The sequence below is a fragment of the Argiope bruennichi genome, chromosome 5 (assembly GCF_947563725.1).
Source record: "Argiope bruennichi chromosome 5, qqArgBrue1.1, whole genome shotgun sequence".
NCBI classification, from domain to species: Eukaryota; Metazoa; Arthropoda; class Arachnida; order Araneae; family Araneidae; genus Argiope; species Argiope bruennichi.
This window is the reverse complement of record NC_079155.1, coordinates 130,311,050-130,330,536: the sequence shown is the minus strand read 5'-3', so window position 1 is coordinate 130,330,536 and position 19,487 is coordinate 130,311,050.

The window sequence follows — 19,487 nt, the reverse complement described above, 5'->3', positions numbered from 1 at the left end:
CAGAATCTATTAATATTCTTAGCATTGTGCTTTTAAAACCAGATTTACACAATACTTAAAACTTATTGCCGAGTCGTAATAAGAGTCTTTGACAATTCAGAAGCTCTCGAGGTACGAGTCTTGGTGGCTAGATCGGCAGGGTGGGTGATTGTATTTTGCTGGTCTTCTGTTCAAATCTCGAGATCGACAAATACTTTTATAATTTTTCTTTTTTTTAAATAAATATTATCTATATTTCTCCATTATTCATAGAGTTACTATAAATCATTCCAAATCATATATTTCAAAACAATATTATACATTTAAAATATTTCTATATTTTATCGGAATTTTAAGAGTCAAGTTCGCGCACATGCGCAGAATCTATTAATATTCTTAGCATTGTGCTTTTAAAACCAGATTTACACAATACTTAAAACTTATTGCCGAGTCGTAATAAGAGTCTTTGACAATTCAGAAGCTCTCGAGGTACGAGTCTTGGTGGCTATATCGGCAGGGTGTGTCATTGTATTTTGCTGGTCTTCTGTTCAAATCTCGAGATCGACAAAGATTTTATAATTTTTCTTTTTTTTAAATAAATTTTATCTTTATTTCTCCATTATTCATAGAGTTACTATGAATCATTCCAAATCATATATTTCAAAACAATATTATACATTTAAAATATTTCTATATTTTATCGGAATTTTAAGAGTCAAGTTCGCGCACATGCGCAGAATCTATTAATATTCTTAGCATTGTGCTTTTAAAACCAGATTTACACAATACTTAAAACTTATTGCCGAGTCGTAATAAGAGTCTTTGACAATTCAGAAGCTCTCGAGGTACGAGTCTTGGTGGCTAGATCGGCAGGGTGTGTCATTGTATTTTGCTGGTCTTCTGTTCAAATCTCGAGATCGACAAATACTTTTATAATTTTTCTTTTTTTTAAATAAATATTATCTATATTTCTCCATTATTCATAGAGTTACTATAAATCATTCCAAATCATATATTTCAAAACAATATTATACATTTAAAATATTTCTATATTTTATCGGAATTTTAAGAGTCAAGTTCGCGCACATGCGCAGAATCTATTAATATTCTTAGCATTGTGCTTTTAAAACCAGATTTACACAATACTTAAAACTTATTGCCGAGTCGTAATAAGAGTCTTTGACAATTCAGAAGCTCTCGAGGTACGAGTCTTGGTGGCTAGATCGGCAGGGTGGGTGATTGTATTTTGCTGGTCTTCTGTTCAAATCTCGAGATCGACAAAGATTTTATAATTTTTCTTTTTTTTAAATAAATATTATCTATATTTCTCCATTATTCATAGAGTTACTATAAATCATTCCAAATCATATATTTCAAAACAATATTATACATTTAAAATATTTCTATATTTTATCGGAATTTTAAGAGTCAAGTTCGCGCACATGCGCAGAATCTATTAATATTCTTAGCATTGTGCTTTTAAAACCAGATTTACACAATACTTAAAACTTATTGCCGAGTCGTAATAAGAGTCTTTGACAATTCAGAAGGTCTCGAGGTACTAGTCTTGGTGGCTAGATCGGCAGGGTGTGTCATTGTATTTTGCTGGTCTTCTGTTCAAATCTCGAGATCGACAAAGATTTTATAATTTTTCTTTTTTTTAAATAAATTTTATCTTTATTTCTCCATTATTCATAGAGTTACTATGAATCATTCCAAATCATATATTTCAAAACAATATTATACATTTAAAATATTTCTATATTTTATCGGAATTTTAAGAGTCAAGTTCGCGCACATGCGCAGAATCTATTAATATTCTTAGCATTGTGCTTTTAAAACCAGATTTACACAATACTTAAAACTTATTGCCGAGTCGTAATAAGAGTCTTTGACAATTCAGAAGGTCTCGAGGTACTAGTCTTGGTGGCTAGATCGGCAGGGTGTGTCATTGTATTTTGCTGGTCTTCTGTTCAAATCTCGAGATCGACAAAGATTTTATAATTTTTCTTTTTTTTAAATAAATTTTATCTTTATTTCTCCATTATTCATAGAGTTACTATGAATCATTCCAAATCATATATTTCAAAACAATATTATACATTTAAAATATTTCTATATTTTATCGGAATTTTAAGAGTCAAGTTCGCGCACATGCGCAGAATCTATTAATATTCTTAGCATTGTGCTTTTAAAACCAGATTTACACAATACTTAAAACTTATTGCCGAGTCGTAATAAGAGTCTTTGACAATTCAGAAGCTCTCGAGGTACGAGTCTTGGTGGCTAGATCGGCAGGGTGTGTCATTGTATTTTGCTGGTCTTCTGTTCAAATCTCGAGATCGACAAATACTTTTATAATTTTTCTTTTTTTTAAATAAATATTATCTATATTTCTCCATTATTCATAGAGTTACTATAAATCATTCCAAATCATATATTTCAAAACAATATTATACATTTAAAATATTTCTATATTTTATCGGAATTTTAAGAGTCAAGTTCGCGCACATGCGCAGAATCTATTAATATTCTTAGCATTGTGCTTTTAAAACCAGATTTACACAATACTTAAAACTTATTGCCGAGTCGTAATAAGAGTCTTTGACAATTCAGAAGCTCTCGAGGTACGAGTCTTGGTGGCTAGATCGGCAGGGTGTGTCATTGTATTTTGCTGGTCTTCTGTTCAAATCTCGAGATCGACAAAGATTTTATAATTTTTCTTTTTTTTAAATAAATTTTATCTTTATTTCTCCATTATTCATAGAGTTACTGTGAATCATTCCAAATCATATATTTCAAAACAATATTATACATTTAAAATATTTCTATATTTTATCGGAATTTTAAGAGTCAAGTTCGCGCACATGCGCAGAATCTATTAATATTCTTAGCATTGTGCTTTTAAAACCAGATTTACACAATACTTAAAACTTATTGCCGAGTCGTAATAAGAGTCTTTGACAATTCAGAAGCTCTCGAGGTACGAGTCTTGGTGGCTAGATCGGCAGGTTGTGTCATTGTATTTTGCTGGTCTTCTGTTCAAATCTCGAGATCGACAAATACTTTTATAATTTTTCTTTTTTTTAAATAAATATTATCTATATTTCTCCATTATTCATAGAGTTACTATAAATCATTCCAAATCATATATTTCAAAACAATATTATACATTTAAAATATTTCTATATTTTATCGGAATTTTAAGAGTCAAGTTCGCGCACATGCGCAGAATCTATTAATATTCTTAGCATTGTGCTTTTAAAACCAGATTTACACAATACTTAAAACTTATTGCCGAGTCGTAATAAGAGTCTTTGACAATTCAGAAGCTCTCGAGGTACGAGTCTTGGTGGCTAGATCGGCAGGGTGTGTCATTGTATTTTGCTGGTCTTCTGTTCAAATCTCGAGATCGACAAATACTTTTATAATTTTTCTTTTTTTTAAATAAATATTATCTATATTTCTCCATTATTCATAGAGTTACTATAAATCATTCCAAATCATATATTTCAAAACAATATTATACATTTAAAATATTTCTATATTTCATCGGAATTTTAAGAGTCAAGTTCGCGCACATGCGCAGAATCTATTAATATTCTTAGCATTGTGCTTTTAAAACCAGATTTACACAATACTTAAAACTTATTGCCGAGTCGTAATAAGAGTCTTTGACCCTTCAGAAGCTCTCGAGGTACGAGTCTTGCTGGCTAGATCGGCAGGGTGTGTGATTGTATTTTGCTGGTCTTCTGTTCGAATCTCGAGATCGACAAATAATTTATATTTCTTTTTTTAAATAAATTTTATCTTTATTTCTAAATTATTCATAGAAATACTATGAATCATTCCAAATCATATGATTCAAAACCATATTTAAAATTTAAAATATTTCTATATTTTATCGGAATTTTAAGAGTCAAGTTCGCGCACATGCGCAGAATCTATTAATATTCTTAGCATTGTGCTTTTAAAACCAGATTTACACAATACTTAAAACTTATTGCCGAGTCGTAATAAGAGTCTTTGACAATTCAGAAGCTCTCGAGGTACGAGTCTTGGTGGCTAGATCGGCAGGGTGGGTGATTGTATTTTGCTGGTCTTCTGTTCAAATCTCGAGATCGACAAAGATTTTATAATTTTTCTTTTTTTTAAATAAATATTATCTATATTTCTCCATTATTCATAGAGTTACTATAAATCATTCCAAATCATATATTTCAAAACAATATTATACATTTAAAATATTTCTATATTTTATCGGAATTTTAAGAGTCAAGTTCGCGCACATGCGCAGAATCTATTAATATTCTTAGCATTGTGCTTTTAAAACCAGATTTACACAATACTTAAAACTTATTGCCGAGTCGTAATAAGAGTCTTTGACAATTCAGAAGGTCTCGAGGTACTAGTCTTGGTGGCTAGATCGGCAGGGTGTGTCATTGTATTTTGCTGGTCTTCTGTTCAAATCTCGAGATCGACAAAGATTTTATAATTTTTCTTTTTTTTAAATAAATTTTATCTTTATTTCTCCATTATTCATAGAGTTACTATGAATCATTCCAAATCATATATTTCAAAACAATATTATACATTTAAAATATTTCTATATTTTATCGGAATTTTAAGAGTCAAGTTCGCGCACATGCGCAGAATCTATTAATATTCTTAGCATTGTGCTTTTAAAACCAGATTTACACAATACTTAAAACTTATTGCCGAGTCGTAATAAGAGTCTTTGACAATTCAGAAGCTCTCGAGGTACGAGTCTTGGTGGCTAGATCGGCAGGGTGTGTCATTGTATTTTGCTGGTCTTCTGTTCAAATCTCGAGATCGACAAATACTTTTATAATTTTTCTTTTTTTTAAATAAATATTATCTATATTTCTCCATTATTCATAGAGTTACTATAAATCATTCCAAATCATATATTTCAAAACAATATTATACATTTAAAATATTTCTATATTTTATCGGAATTTTAAGAGTCAAGTTCGCGCACATGCGCAGAATCTATTAATATTCTTAGCATTGTGCTTTTAAAACCAGATTTACACAATACTTAAAACTTATTGCCGAGTCGTAATAAGAGTCTTTGACAATTCAGAAGCTCTCGAGGTACGAGTCTTGGTGGCTAGATCGGCAGGGTGTGTCATTGTATTTTGCTGGTCTTCTGTTCAAATCTCGAGATCGACAAAGATTTTATAATTTTTCTTTTTTTTAAATAAATTTTATCTTTATTTCTCCATTATTCATAGAGTTACTGTGAATCATTCCAAATCATATATTTCAAAACAATATTATACATTTAAAATATTTCTATATTTTATCGGAATTTTAAGAGTCAAGTTCGCGCACATGCGCAGAATCTATTAATATTCTTAGCATTGTGCTTTTAAAACCAGATTTACACAATACTTAAAACTTATTGCCGAGTCGTAATAAGAGTCTTTGACAATTCAGAAGCTCTCGAGGTACGAGTCTTGGTGGCTAGATCGGCAGGTTGTGTCATTGTATTTTGCTGGTCTTCTGTTCAAATCTCGAGATCGACAAATACTTTTATAATTTTTCTTTTTTTTAAATAAATATTATCTATATTTCTCCATTATTCATAGAGTTACTATAAATCATTCCAAATCATATATTTCAAAACAATATTATACATTTAAAATATTTCTATATTTTATCGGAATTTTAAGAGTCAAGTTCGCGCACATGCGCAGAATCTATTAATATTCTTAGCATTGTGCTTTTAAAACCAGATTTACACAATACTTAAAACTTATTGCCGAGTCGTAATAAGAGTCTTTGACAATTCAGAAGCTCTCGAGGTACGAGTCTTGGTGGCTAGATCGGCAGGGTGTGTCATTGTATTTTGCTGGTCTTCTGTTCAAATCTCGAGATCGACAAATACTTTTATAATTTTTCTTTTTTTTAAATAAATATTATCTATATTTCTCCATTATTCATAGAGTTACTATAAATCATTCCAAATCATATATTTCAAAACAATATTATACATTTAAAATATTTCTATATTTTATCGGAATTTTAAGAGTCAAGTTCGCGCACATGCGCAGAATCTATTAATATTCTTAGCATTGTGCTTTTAAAACCAGATTTACACAATACTTAAAACTTATTGCCGAGTCGTAATAAGAGTCTTTGACAATTCAGAAGCTCTCGAGGTACGAGTCTTGGTGGCTAGATCGGCAGGGTGTGTCATTGTATTTTGCTGGTCTTCTGTTCAAATCTCGAGATCGACAAAGATTTTATAATTTTTCTTTTTTTTAAATAAATTTTATCTTTATTTCTCCATTATTCATAGAGTTACTATGAATCATTCCAAATCATATATTTCAAAACAATATTATACATTTAAAATATTTCTATATTTCATCGGAATTTTAAGAGTCAAGTTCGCGCACATGCGCAGAATCTATTAATATTCTTAGCATTGTGCTTTTAAAACCAGATTTACACAATACTTAAAACTTATTGCCGAGTCGTAATAAGAGTCTTTGACCCTTCAGAAGCTCTCGAGGTACGAGTCTTGCTGGCTAGATCGGCAGGGTGTGTGATTGTATTTTGCTGGTCTTCTGTTCGAATCTCGAGATCGACAAATAATTTATATTTCTTTTTTTAAATAAATTTTATCTTTATTTCTAAATTATTCATAGAAATACTATGAATCATTCCAAATCATATGATTCAAAACCATATTTAAAATTTAAAATATTTCTATATTTTATCGGAATTTTAAGAGTCAAGTTCGCGCACATGCGCAGAATCTATTAATATTCTTAGCATTGTGCTTTTAAAACCAGATTTACACAATACTTAAAACTTATTGCCGAGTCGTAATAAGAGTCTTTGACAATTAAGAAGGTCTCGAGGTACGAGTCTTTGTGGCTAGATCGGCAGGGTGTGTCATTGTATTTTGCTGGTCTTCTGTTCGAATCTCGAGATCGACAAATACTTTTATAATTTTTCTTTTTTTTAAATAAATATTATCTATATTTCTCCATTATTCATAGAGTTACTATGAATCATTCCAAATCATATATTTCAAAACAATATTATACATTTAAAATATTTCTATGTTTTATCGGAATTTTAAGAGTCAAGTTCGCGCACATGCGCAGAATCTATTAATATTCTTAGCATTGTGCTTTTAAAACCAGATTTACACAATACTTAAAATTTATTGCCGAGTCGTAATAAGAGTCTTTGACAATTCAGAAGCTCTCGAGGTACGAGTCTCGGTGGCTAGATCGGCAGGGTGTGTCATTGTATTTTGCTGGTCTTCTGTTTAAATCTCGAGATCGACAAACATTTTATAATTTTTCTTTTTTTTTAAATAAATTTTATCTTTATTTCTCCATTATTCATAGAGTTACTATGAATCATTCCAAATCATATATTTCAAAACAATATTATACATTTAAAATATTTCTATATTTTATCGGAATTTTAAGAGTCAAGTTCGCGCACATGCGCAGAATCTATTAATATTCTTAGCATTGTGCTTTTAAAACCAGATTTACACAATACTTAAAACTTATTGCCGAGTCGTAATAAGAGTCTTTGACAATTCAGAAGCTCTCGAGGTACGAGTCTTGGTGGCTAGATCGGCAGGGTGTGTCATTGTATTTTGCTGGTCTTCTGTTCAAATCTCGAGATCGGCAAATACTTTTATAATTTTTCTTTTTTTTAAATAAATATTATCTATATTTCTCTATTATTCATAGAGTTACTATAAATCATTCCAAATCATATATTTCAAAACAATATTATACATTTAAAATATTTCTATATTTTATCGGAATTTTAAGAGTCAAGTTCGCGCACATGCGCAGAATCTATTAATATTCTTAGCATTGTGCTTTTAAAACCAGATTTACACAATACTTAAAACTTACTGCCGAGTCGTAATAAGAGTCTTTGACAATTCAGAAGCTCTCGAGGTACGAGTCTTGGTGGCTAGATCGGCAGGGTGTGTCATTGTATTTTGCTGGTTTTCTGTTCAAATCTCGAGATCGACAAATACTTTTATAATTTTTCTTTTTTTTAAATAAATATTATCTATATTTCTCCATTATTCATAGAGTTACTATAAATCATTCCAAATCATATATTCCAAAACAATATTATACATTTAAAATATTTCTATATTTTATCGGAATTTTAAGAGTCAAGTTCGCGCACATGCGCAGAATCTATTAATATTCTTAGCATTGTGCTTTTAAAACCAGATTTACACAATACTTAAAACTTATTGCCGAGTCGTAATAAGAGTCTTTGACAATTCAGAAGCTCTCGAGGTACGAGTCTTGGTGGCTAGATCGGCAGGGTGTGTCATTGTATTTTGCTGGTCTTCTGTTCAAATCTCGAGATCGACAAAGATTTTATAATTTTTCTTTTTTTTAAATAAATTTTATCTTTATTTCTCCATTATTCATAGAGTTACTATGAATCATTCCAAATCATATATTTCAAAACAATATTATACATTTAAAATATTTCTATATTTTATCGGAATTTTAAGAGTCAAGTTCGCGCACATGCGCAGAATCTATTAATATTCTTAGCATTGTGCTTTTAAAACCAGATTTACACAATACTTAAAACTTATTGCCGAGTCGTAATAAGAGTCTTTGACCCTTCAGAAGCTCTCGAGGTACGAGTCTTGCTGGCTAGATCGGCAGGGTGTGTGATTGTATTTTGCTGGTCTTCTGTTCGAATCTCGAGATCGACAAATAATTTATATTTCTTTTTTTAAATAAATTTTATCTTTATTTCTAAATTATTCATAGAAATACTATGAATCATTCCAAATCATATGATTCAAAACCATATTTAAAATTTAAAATATTTCTATATTTTATCGGAATTTTAAGAGTCAAGTTCGCGCACATGCGCAGAATCTATTAATATTCTTAGCATTGTGCTTTTAAAACCAGATTTACACAATACTTAAAACTTATTGCCGAGTCGTAATAAGAGTCTTTGACAATTAAGAAGGTCTCGAGGTACGAGTCTTTGTGGCTAGATCGGCAGGGTGTGTCATTGTATTTTGCTGGTCTTCTGTTCGAATCTCGAGATCGACAAATACTTTTATAATTTTTCTTTTTTTTAAATAAATATTATCTATATTTCTCCATTATTCATAGAGTTACTATGAATCATTCCAAATCATATATTTCAAAACAATATTATACATTTAAAATATTTCTATGTTTTATCGGAATTTTAAGAGTCAAGTTCGCGCACATGCGCAGAATCTATTAATATTCTTAGCATTGTGCTTTTAAAACCAGATTTACACAATACTTAAAATTTATTGCCGAGTCGTAATAAGAGTCTTTGACAATTCAGAAGCTCTCGAGGTACGAGTCTCGGTGGCTAGATCGGCAGGGTGTGTCATTGTATTTTGCTGGTCTTCTGTTTAAATCTCGAGATCGACAAACATTTTATAATTTTTCTTTTTTTTTAAATAAATTTTATCTTTATTTCTCCATTATTCATAGAGTTACTATGAATCATTCCAAATCATATATTTCAAAACAATATTATACATTTAAAATATTTCTATATTTTATCGGAATTTTAAGAGTCAAGTTCGCGCACATGCGCAGAATCTATTAATATTCTTAGCATTGTGCTTTTAAAACCAGATTTACACAATACTTAAAACTTATTGCCGAGTCGTAATAAGAGTCTTTGACAATTCAGAAGCTCTCGAGGTACGAGTCTTGGTGGCTAGATCGGCAGGGTGTGTCATTGTATTTTGCTGGTCTTCTGTTCAAATCTCGAGATCGGCAAATACTTTTATAATTTTTCTTTTTTTTAAATAAATATTATCTATATTTCTCTATTATTCATAGAGTTACTATAAATCATTCCAAATCATATATTTCAAAACAATATTATACATTTAAAATATTTCTATATTTTATCGGAATTTTAAGAGTCAAGTTCGCGCACATGCGCAGAATCTATTAATATTCTTAGCATTGTGCTTTTAAAACCAGATTTACACAATACTTAAAACTTACTGCCGAGTCGTAATAAGAGTCTTTGACAATTCAGAAGCTCTCGAGGTACGAGTCTTGGTGGCTAGATCGGCAGGGTGTGTCATTGTATTTTGCTGGTTTTCTGTTCAAATCTCGAGATCGACAAATACTTTTATAATTTTTCTTTTTTTTAAATAAATATTATCTATATTTCTCCATTATTCATAGAGTTACTATAAATCATTCCAAATCATATATTCCAAAACAATATTATACATTTAAAATATTTCTATATTTTATCGGAATTTTAAGAGTCAAGTTCGCGCACATGCGCAGAATCTATTAATATTCTTAGCATTGTGCTTTTAAAACCAGATTTACACAATACTTAAAACTTATTGCCGAGTCGTAATAAGAGTCTTTGACAATTCAGAAGCTCTCGAGGTACGAGTCTTGGTGGCTAGATCGGCAGGGTGTGTCATTGTATTTTGCTGGTCTTCTGTTCAAATCTCGAGATCGACAAAGATTTTATAATTTTTCTTTTTTTTAAATAAATTTTATCTTTATTTCTCCATTATTCATAGAGTTACTATGAATCATTCCAAATCATATATTTCAAAACAATATTATACATTTAAAATATTTCTATATTTTATCGGAATTTTAAGAGTCAAGTTCGCGCACATGCGCAGAATCTATTAATATTCTTAGCATTGTGCTTTTAAAACCAGATTTACACAATACTTAAAACTTATTGCCGAGTCGTAATAAGAGTCTTTGACAATTCAGAAGCTCTCGAGGTACGAGTCTTGGTGGCTAGATCGGCAGGGTGTGTCATTGTATTTTGCTGGTCTTCTGTTCAAATCTCGAGATCGGCAAATACTTTTATAATTTTTCTTTTTTTTAAATAAATATTATCTATATTTCTCTATTATTCATAGAGTTACTATAAATCATTCCAAATCATATATTTCAAAACAATATTATACATTTAAAATATTTCTATATTTTATCGGAATTTTAAGAGTCAAGTTCGCGCACATGCGCAGAATCTATTAATATTCTTAGCATTGTGCTTTTAAAACCAGATTTACACAATACTTAAAACTTACTGCCGAGTCGTAATAAGAGTCTTTGACAATTCAGAAGCTCTCGAGGTACGAGTCTTGGTGGCTAGATCGGCAGGGTGTGTCATTGTATTTTGCTGGTTTTCTGTTCAAATCTCGAGATCGACAAATACTTTTATAATTTTTCTTTTTTTTAAATAAATATTATCTATATTTCTCCATTATTCATAGAGTTACTATAAATCATTCCAAATCATATATTCCAAAACAATATTATACATTTAAAATATTTCTATATTTTATCGGAATTTTAAGAGTCAAGTTCGCGCACATGCGCAGAATCTATTAATATTCTTAGCATTGTGCTTTTAAAACCAGATTTACACAATACTTAAAACTTATTGCCGAGTCGTAATAAGAGTCTTTGACAATTCAGAAGCTCTCGAGGTACGAGTCTTGGTGGCTAGATCGGCAGGGTGTGTCATTGTATTTTGCTGGTCTTCTGTTCAAATCTCGAGATCGACAAAGATTTTATAATTTTTCTTTTTTTTAAATAAATTTTATCTTTATTTCTCCATTATTCATAGAGTTACTATGAATCATTCCAAATCATATATTTCAAAACAATATTATACATTTAAAATATTTCTATATTTTATCGGAATTTTAAGAGTCAAGTTCGCGCACATGCGCAGAATCTATTAATATTCTTAGCATTGTGCTTTTAAATCCAGATTTACACAATACTTAAAACTTATTGCCGAGTCGTAATAAGAGTCTTTGACCCTTCAGAAGCTCTCGAGGTACGAGTCTTGCTGGCTAGATCGGCAGGGTTAGTGATTGTATTTTGCTGGTCTTCTGTTCGAATCTCGAGATCGACAAATAATTTATATTTCTTTTTTTAAATAAATTTTATCTTTATTTCTAAATTCTTCATAGAAATACTATGAATCATTCCAAATCATATGATTCAAAAAAATATTTAAAATTTAAAATATTTCTATATTTTATCGGAATTTTAAGAGTCAAGTTCGCGCACATGCGCAGAATCTATTAATATTCTTAGCATTGTGCTTTTAAAACCAGATTTACACAATACTTAAAACTTATTGCCGAGTCGTAATAAGAGTCTTTGACAATTCAGAAGCTCTCGAGGTACGAGTCTTGGTGGCTAGATCGGCAGGGTGTGTCATTGTATTTTGCTGGTCTTCTGTTCAAATCTCGAGATCGACAAAGATTTTATAATTTTTCTTTTTTTTAAATAAATTTTATCTTTATTTCTCCATTATTCATAGAGTTACTATGAATCATTCCAAATCATATATTTCAAAACAATATTATACATTTAAAATATTTCTATATTTTATCGGAATTTTAAGAGTCAAGTTCGCGCACATGCGCAGAATCTATTAATATTCTTAGCATTGTGCTTTTAAATCCAGATTTACACAATACTTAAAACTTATTGCCGAGTCGTAATAAGAGTCTTTGACCCTTCAGAAGCTCTCGAGGTACGAGTCTTGCTGGCTAGATCGGCAGTGTTAGTGATTGTATTTTGCTGGTCTTCTGTTCGAATCTCGAGATCGACAAATAATTTATATTTCTTTTTTTAAATAAATTTTATCTTTATTTCTAAATTCTTCATAGAAATACTATGAATCATTCCAAATCATATGATTCAAAACCATATTTAAAATTTAAAATATTTCTATATTTTATCGGAATTTTAAGAGTCAAGTTCGCGCACATGCGCAGAATCTATTAATATTCTTAGCATTGTGCTTTTAAAACCAGATTTACACAATACTTAAAACTTATTGCCGAGTCGTAATAAGAGTCTTTGACCCTTCAGAAGCTCTCGAGGTACGAGTCTTGCTGGCTAGATCGGCAGGGTGTGTGATTGTATTTTGCTGGTCTTCTGTTCGAATCTCGAGATCGACAAATAATTTATATTTCTTTTTTTTAAATAAATTTTATCTTTATTTCTAAATTATTCATAGAAATACTATGAATCATTCCAAATCATATGATTCAAAACCATATTTAAAATTTAAAATATTTCTATATTTTATCGGAATTTTAAGAGTCAAGTTCGCGCACATGCGCAGAATCTATTAATATTCTTAGCATTGTGCTTTTAAAACCAGATTTACACAATACTTAAAACTTATTGCCGAGTCGTAATAAGAGTCTTTGACAATTCAGAAGCTCTCGAGGTACGAGTCTTTGTGGCTAGATCGGCAGGGTGTGTCATTGCATTTTGCTGTCTTCTGTTCAAATCTGGAGATCAACAAAGATTTTATAATTTTTCTTTTTTTTAAATAAATTTTATCTATATTTCTTCATTATTCATAGATTTACTATGAATCATTCCAAATCATATATTTAAAAACAATATTATACAGTTAAAATATTTCTATATTTTATCGGAATTTTAAGAGTCAAGTTCGCGCACATTCGCAGAATCTATTAATATTCTTAGCATTGTGCTTTTAAAACCAGATTTACACAATACTTAAAACTTATTGTCGAGTCGTAATGAGAATCTTTGACAATTCAGAAGGTCTCGAGGTACGAGTCTTTGTGGCTAGATCGGCAGGGTGTGTCATTGTATTTTGCTGGTCTTCTGTTCGAATCTCGAGATCGACAAATACTTTTATAATTTTTCTTTTTTTTAAATAAATATTATCTATATTTCTCCATTATTCATAGAGTTAGTATAAATCATTCCAAATCATATATTTCAAAACAATATTATACATTTAAAATATTTCTATATTTTATCGGAATTTTAAGAGTCAAGTTTGCGCACATGCGCAGAATCTATTAATATTCTTAGCATTGTGCTTTTAAAACCAGATTTACACAATACTTAAAACTTATTGACGAGTCGTAATAAGAGTCTTTGACAATTCAGAAGCTCTCGAGGTACGAGTCTTGGTGGCTAGATCGGCAGGTTGTGTCATTGTATTCTGCTGGTCTTCTGTTCAAATCTCGAGATCGGCAAATACTTTTATAATTTTTCTTTTTTTTAAATAAATATTATCTATATTTCTCTATTATTCATAGAGTTACTATAAATCATTCCAAATCATATATTTCAAAACAATATTATACATTTAAAATATTTCTATATTTTATCGGAATTTTAAGAGTCAAGTTCGCGCACATGCGCAGAATCTATTAATATTCTTAGCATTGTGCTTTTAAAACCAGATTTACACAATACTTAAAACTTATTGCCGAGTCGTAATAAGAGTCTTTGACAATTCAGAAGCTCTCGAGGTACGAGTCTTTGTGGCTAGATCGGCAGGGTGTGTCATTGCATTTTGCTGTCTTCTGTTCAAATCTGGAGATCAACAAAGATTTTATAATTTTTCTTTTTTTTAAATAAATTTTATCTATATTTCTTCATTATTCATAGATTTACTATGAATCATTCCAAATCATATATTTCAAAACAATATTATACAGTTAAAATATTTCTATATTTTATCGGAATTTTAAGAGTCAAGTTCGCGCACATTCGCAGAATCTATTAATATTCTTAGCATTGTGCTTTTAAATCCAGATTTACACAATACTTAAAACTTATTGCCGAGTCGTAATAAGAGTCTTTGACCCTTCAGAAGCTCTCGAGGTACGAGTCTTGCTGGCTAGATCGGCAGTGTTAGTGATTGTATTTTGCTGGTCTTCTGTTCGAATCTCGAGATCGACAAATAATTTATATTTCTTTTTTTAAATAAATTTTATCTTTATTTCTAAATTCTTCATAGAAATACTATGAATCATTCCAAATCATATGATTCAAAACCATATTTAAAATTTAAAATATTTCTATATTTTATCGGAATTTTAAGAGTCAAGTTCGCGCACATGCGCAGAATCTATTAATATTCTTAGCATTGTGCTTTTAAAACCAGATTTACACAATACTTAAAACTTATTGCCGAGTCGTAATAAGAGTCTTTGACCCTTCAGAAGCTCTCGAGGTACGAGTCTTGCTGGCTAGATCGGCAGGGTGTGTGATTGTATTTTGCTGGTCTTCTGTTCGAATCTCGAGATCGACAAATAATTTATATTTCTTTTTTTTAAATAAATTTTATCTTTATTTCTAAATTATTCATAGAAATACTATGAATCATTCCAAATCATATGATTCAAAACCATATTTAAAATTTAAAATATTTCTATATTTTATCGGAATTTTAAGAGTCAAGTTCGCGCACATGCGCAGAATCTATTAATATTCTTAGCATTGTGCTTTTAAAACCAGATTTACACAATACTTAAAACTTATTGCCGAGTCGTAATAAGAGTCTTTGACAATTCAGAAGCTCTCGAGGTACGAGTCTTTGTGGCTAGATCGGCAGGGTGTGTCATTGCATTTTGCTGTCTTCTGTTCAAATCTGGAGATCAACAAAGATTTTATAATTTTTCTTTTTTTTAAATAAATTTTATCTATATTTCTTCATTATTCATAGATTTACTATGAATCATTCCAAATCATATATTTCAAAACAATATTATACAGTTAAAATATTTCTATATTTTATCGGAATTTTAAGAGTCAAGTTCGCGCACATTCGCAGAATCTATTAATATTCTTAGCATTGTGCTTTTAAAACCAGATTTACACAATACTTAAAACTTATTGTCGAGTCGTAATGAGAATCTTTGACAATTCAGAAGGTCTCGAGGTACGAGTCTTTGTGGCTAGATCGGCAGGGTGTGTCATTGTATTTTGCTGGTCTTCTGTTCGAATCTCGAGATCGACAAATACTTTTATAATTTTTCTTTTTTTTAAATAAATATTATCTATATTTCTCCATTATTCATAGAGTTAGTATAAATCATTCCAAATCATATATTTCAAAACAATATTATACATTTAAAATATTTCTATATTTTATCGGAATTTTAAGAGTCAAGTTTGCGCACATGCGCAGAATCTATTAATATTCTTAGCATTGTGCTTTTAAAACCAGATTTACACAATACTTAAAACTTATTGACGAGTCGTAATAAGAGTCTTTGACAATTCAGAAGCTCTCGAGGTACGAGTCTTGGTGGCTAGATCGGCAGGTTGTGTCATTGTATTTTGCTGGTCTTCTGTTCAAATCTCGAGATCGGCAAATACTTTTATAATTTTTCTTTTTTTTAAATAAATATTATCTATATTTCTCTATTATTCATAGAGTTACTATAAATCATTCCAAATCATATATTTCAAAACAATATTATACATTTAAAATATTTCTATATTTTATCGGAATTTTAAGAGTCAAGTTCGCGCACATGCGCAGAATCTATTAATATTCTTAGCATTGTGCTTTTAAAACCAGATTTACACAATACTTAAAACTTACTGCCGAGTCGTAATAAGAGTCTTTGACAATTCAGAAGCTCTCGAGGTACGAGTCTTGGTGGCTAGATCGGCAGGGTGTGTCATTGTATTTTGCTGGTTTTCTGTTCAAATCTCGAGATCGACAAATACTTTTATAATTTTTCTTTTTTTTAAATAAATATTATCTATATTTCTCCATTATTCATAGAGTTACTATAAATCATTCCAAATCATATATTCCAAAACAATATTATACATTTAAAATATTTCTATATTTTATCGGAATTTTAAGAGTCAAGTTCGCGCACATGCGCAGAATCTATTAATATTCTTAGCATTGTGCTTTTAAAACCAGATTTACACAATACTTAAAACTTATTGCCGAGTCGTAATAAGAGTCTTTGACAATTCAGAAGCTCTCGAGGTACGAGTCTTGGTGGCTAGATCGGCAGGGTGTGTCATTGTATTTTGCTGGTCTTCTGTTCAAATCTCGAGATCGACAAAGATTTTATAATTTTTCTTTTTTTTAAATAAATTTTATCTTTATTTCTCCATTATTCATAGAGTTACTATGAATCATTCCAAATCATATATTTCAAAACAATATTATACATTTAAAATATTTCTATATTTTATCGGAATTTTAAGAGTCAAGTTCGCGCACATGCGCAGAATCTATTAATATTCTTAGCATTGTGCTTTTAAATCCAGATTTACACAATACTTAAAACTTATTGCCGAGTCGTAATAAGAGTCTTTGACCCTTCAGAAGCTCTCGAGGTACGAGTTTTGCTGGCTAGATCGGCAGGGTTAGTGATTGTATTTTGCTGGTCTTCTGTTCGAATCTCGAGATCGACAAATAATTTATATTTCTTTTTTTAAATAAATTTTATCTTTATTTCTAAATTCTTCATAGAAATACTATGAATCATTCCAAATCATATGATTCAAAACCATATTTAAAATTTAAAATATTTCTATATTTTATCGGAATTTTAAGAGTCAAGTTCGCGCACATGCGCAGAATCTATTAATATTCTTAGCATTGTGCTTTTAAAACCAGATTTACACAATACTTAAAACTTATTGCCGAGTCGTAATAAGAGTCTTTGACAATTCAGAAGCTCTCGAGGTTCGAGTCTTGGTGGCTAGATCGGCAGGGTGTGTCATTGTATTTTGCTGGTTTTCTGTTCAAATCTCGAGATCGACAAATACTTTTATAATTTTTCTTTTTTTTAAATAAATATTATCTATATTTCTCCATTATTCATAGAGTTACTATAAATCATTCCAAATCATATATTCCAAAACAATATTATACATTTAAAATATTTCTATATTTTATCGGAATTTTAAGAGTCAAGTTCGCGCACATGCGCAGAATCTATTAATATTCTTAGCATTGTGCTTTTAAAACCAGATTTACACAATACTTAAAACTTATTGCCGAGTCGTAATAAGAGTCTTTGACAATTCAGAAGCTCTCGAGGTACGAGTCTTGGTGGCTAGATCGGCAGGGTGTGTCATTGTATTTTGCTGGTCTTCTGTTCAAATCTCGAGATCGACAAAGATTTTATAATTTTTCTTTTTTTTAAATAAATTTTATCTTTATTTCTCCATTATTCATAGAGTTACTATGAATCATTCCAAATCATATATTTCAAAACAATATTATACATTTAAAATATTTCTATATTTTATCGGAATTTTAAGAGTCAAGTTCGCGCACATGCGCAGAATCTATTAATATTCTTAGCATTGTGCTTTTAAATCCAGATTTACACAATACTTAAAACTTATTGCCGAGTCGTAATAAGAGTCTTTGACCCTTCAGAAGCTCTCGAGGTACGAGTTTTGCTGGCTAGATCGGCAGGGTTAGTGATTGTATTTTGCTGGTCTTCTGTTCGAATCTCGAGATCGACAAATAATTTATATTTCTTTTTTTAAATAAATTTTATCTTTATTTCTAAATTCTTCATAGAAATACTATGAATCATTCCAAATCATATGATTCAAAACCATATTTAAAATTTAAAATATTTCTATATTTTATCGGAATTTTAAGAGTCAAGTTCGCGCACATGCGCAGAATCTATTAATATTCTTAGCATTGTGCTTTTAAAACCAGATTTACACAATACTTAAAACTTATTGTCGAGTCGTAATGAGAATCTTTGACAATTCAGAAGGTCTCGAGGTACGAGTCTTTGTGGCTAGATCGGCAGGGTGTGTCATTGTATTTTGCTGGTCTTCTGTTCGAATCTCGAGATCGACAAATACTTTTATAATTTTTCTTTTTTTTAAATAAATATTATCTATATTTCTCCATTATTCATAGAGTTAGTATAAATCATTCCAAATCATATATTTCAAAACAATATTATACATTTAAAATATTTCTATATTTTATCGGAATTTTAAGAGTCAAGTTTGCGCACATGCGCAGAATCTATTAATATTCTTAGCATTGTGCTTTTAAAACCAGATTTACACAATACTTAAAACTTATTGACGAGTCGTAATAAGAGTCTTTGACAATTCAGAAGCTCTCGAGGTACGAGTCTTGGTGGCTAGATCGGCAGGTTGTGTCATTGTATTTTGCTGGTCTTCTGTTCAAATCTCGAGATCGACAAATACTTTTATAATTTTTCTTTTTTTTAAATAAATATTATCTATATTTCTCCATTATTCATAGAGTTACTATAAATCATTCCAAATCATATATTTCAAAACAATATTATACATTTAAAATATTTCTATGTTTTATCGGAATTTTAAGAGTCAAGTTCGCGCACATGCGCAGAATCTATTAATATTCTTAGCATTGTGCTTTTAAAACCAGATTTACACAATACTTAAAATTTATTGCCGAGTCGTAATAAGAGTCTTTGACAATTCAGAAGCTCTCGAGGTACGAGTCTCGGTGGCTAGATCGGCAGGGTGTGTCATTGTATTTTGCTGGTCTTCTGTTTAAATCTCGAGATCGACAAAGATTTTATAATTTTTCTTTTTTTTTAAATAAATTTTATCTTTATTTCTCCATTATTCATAGAGTTACTATGAATCATTCCAAATCAT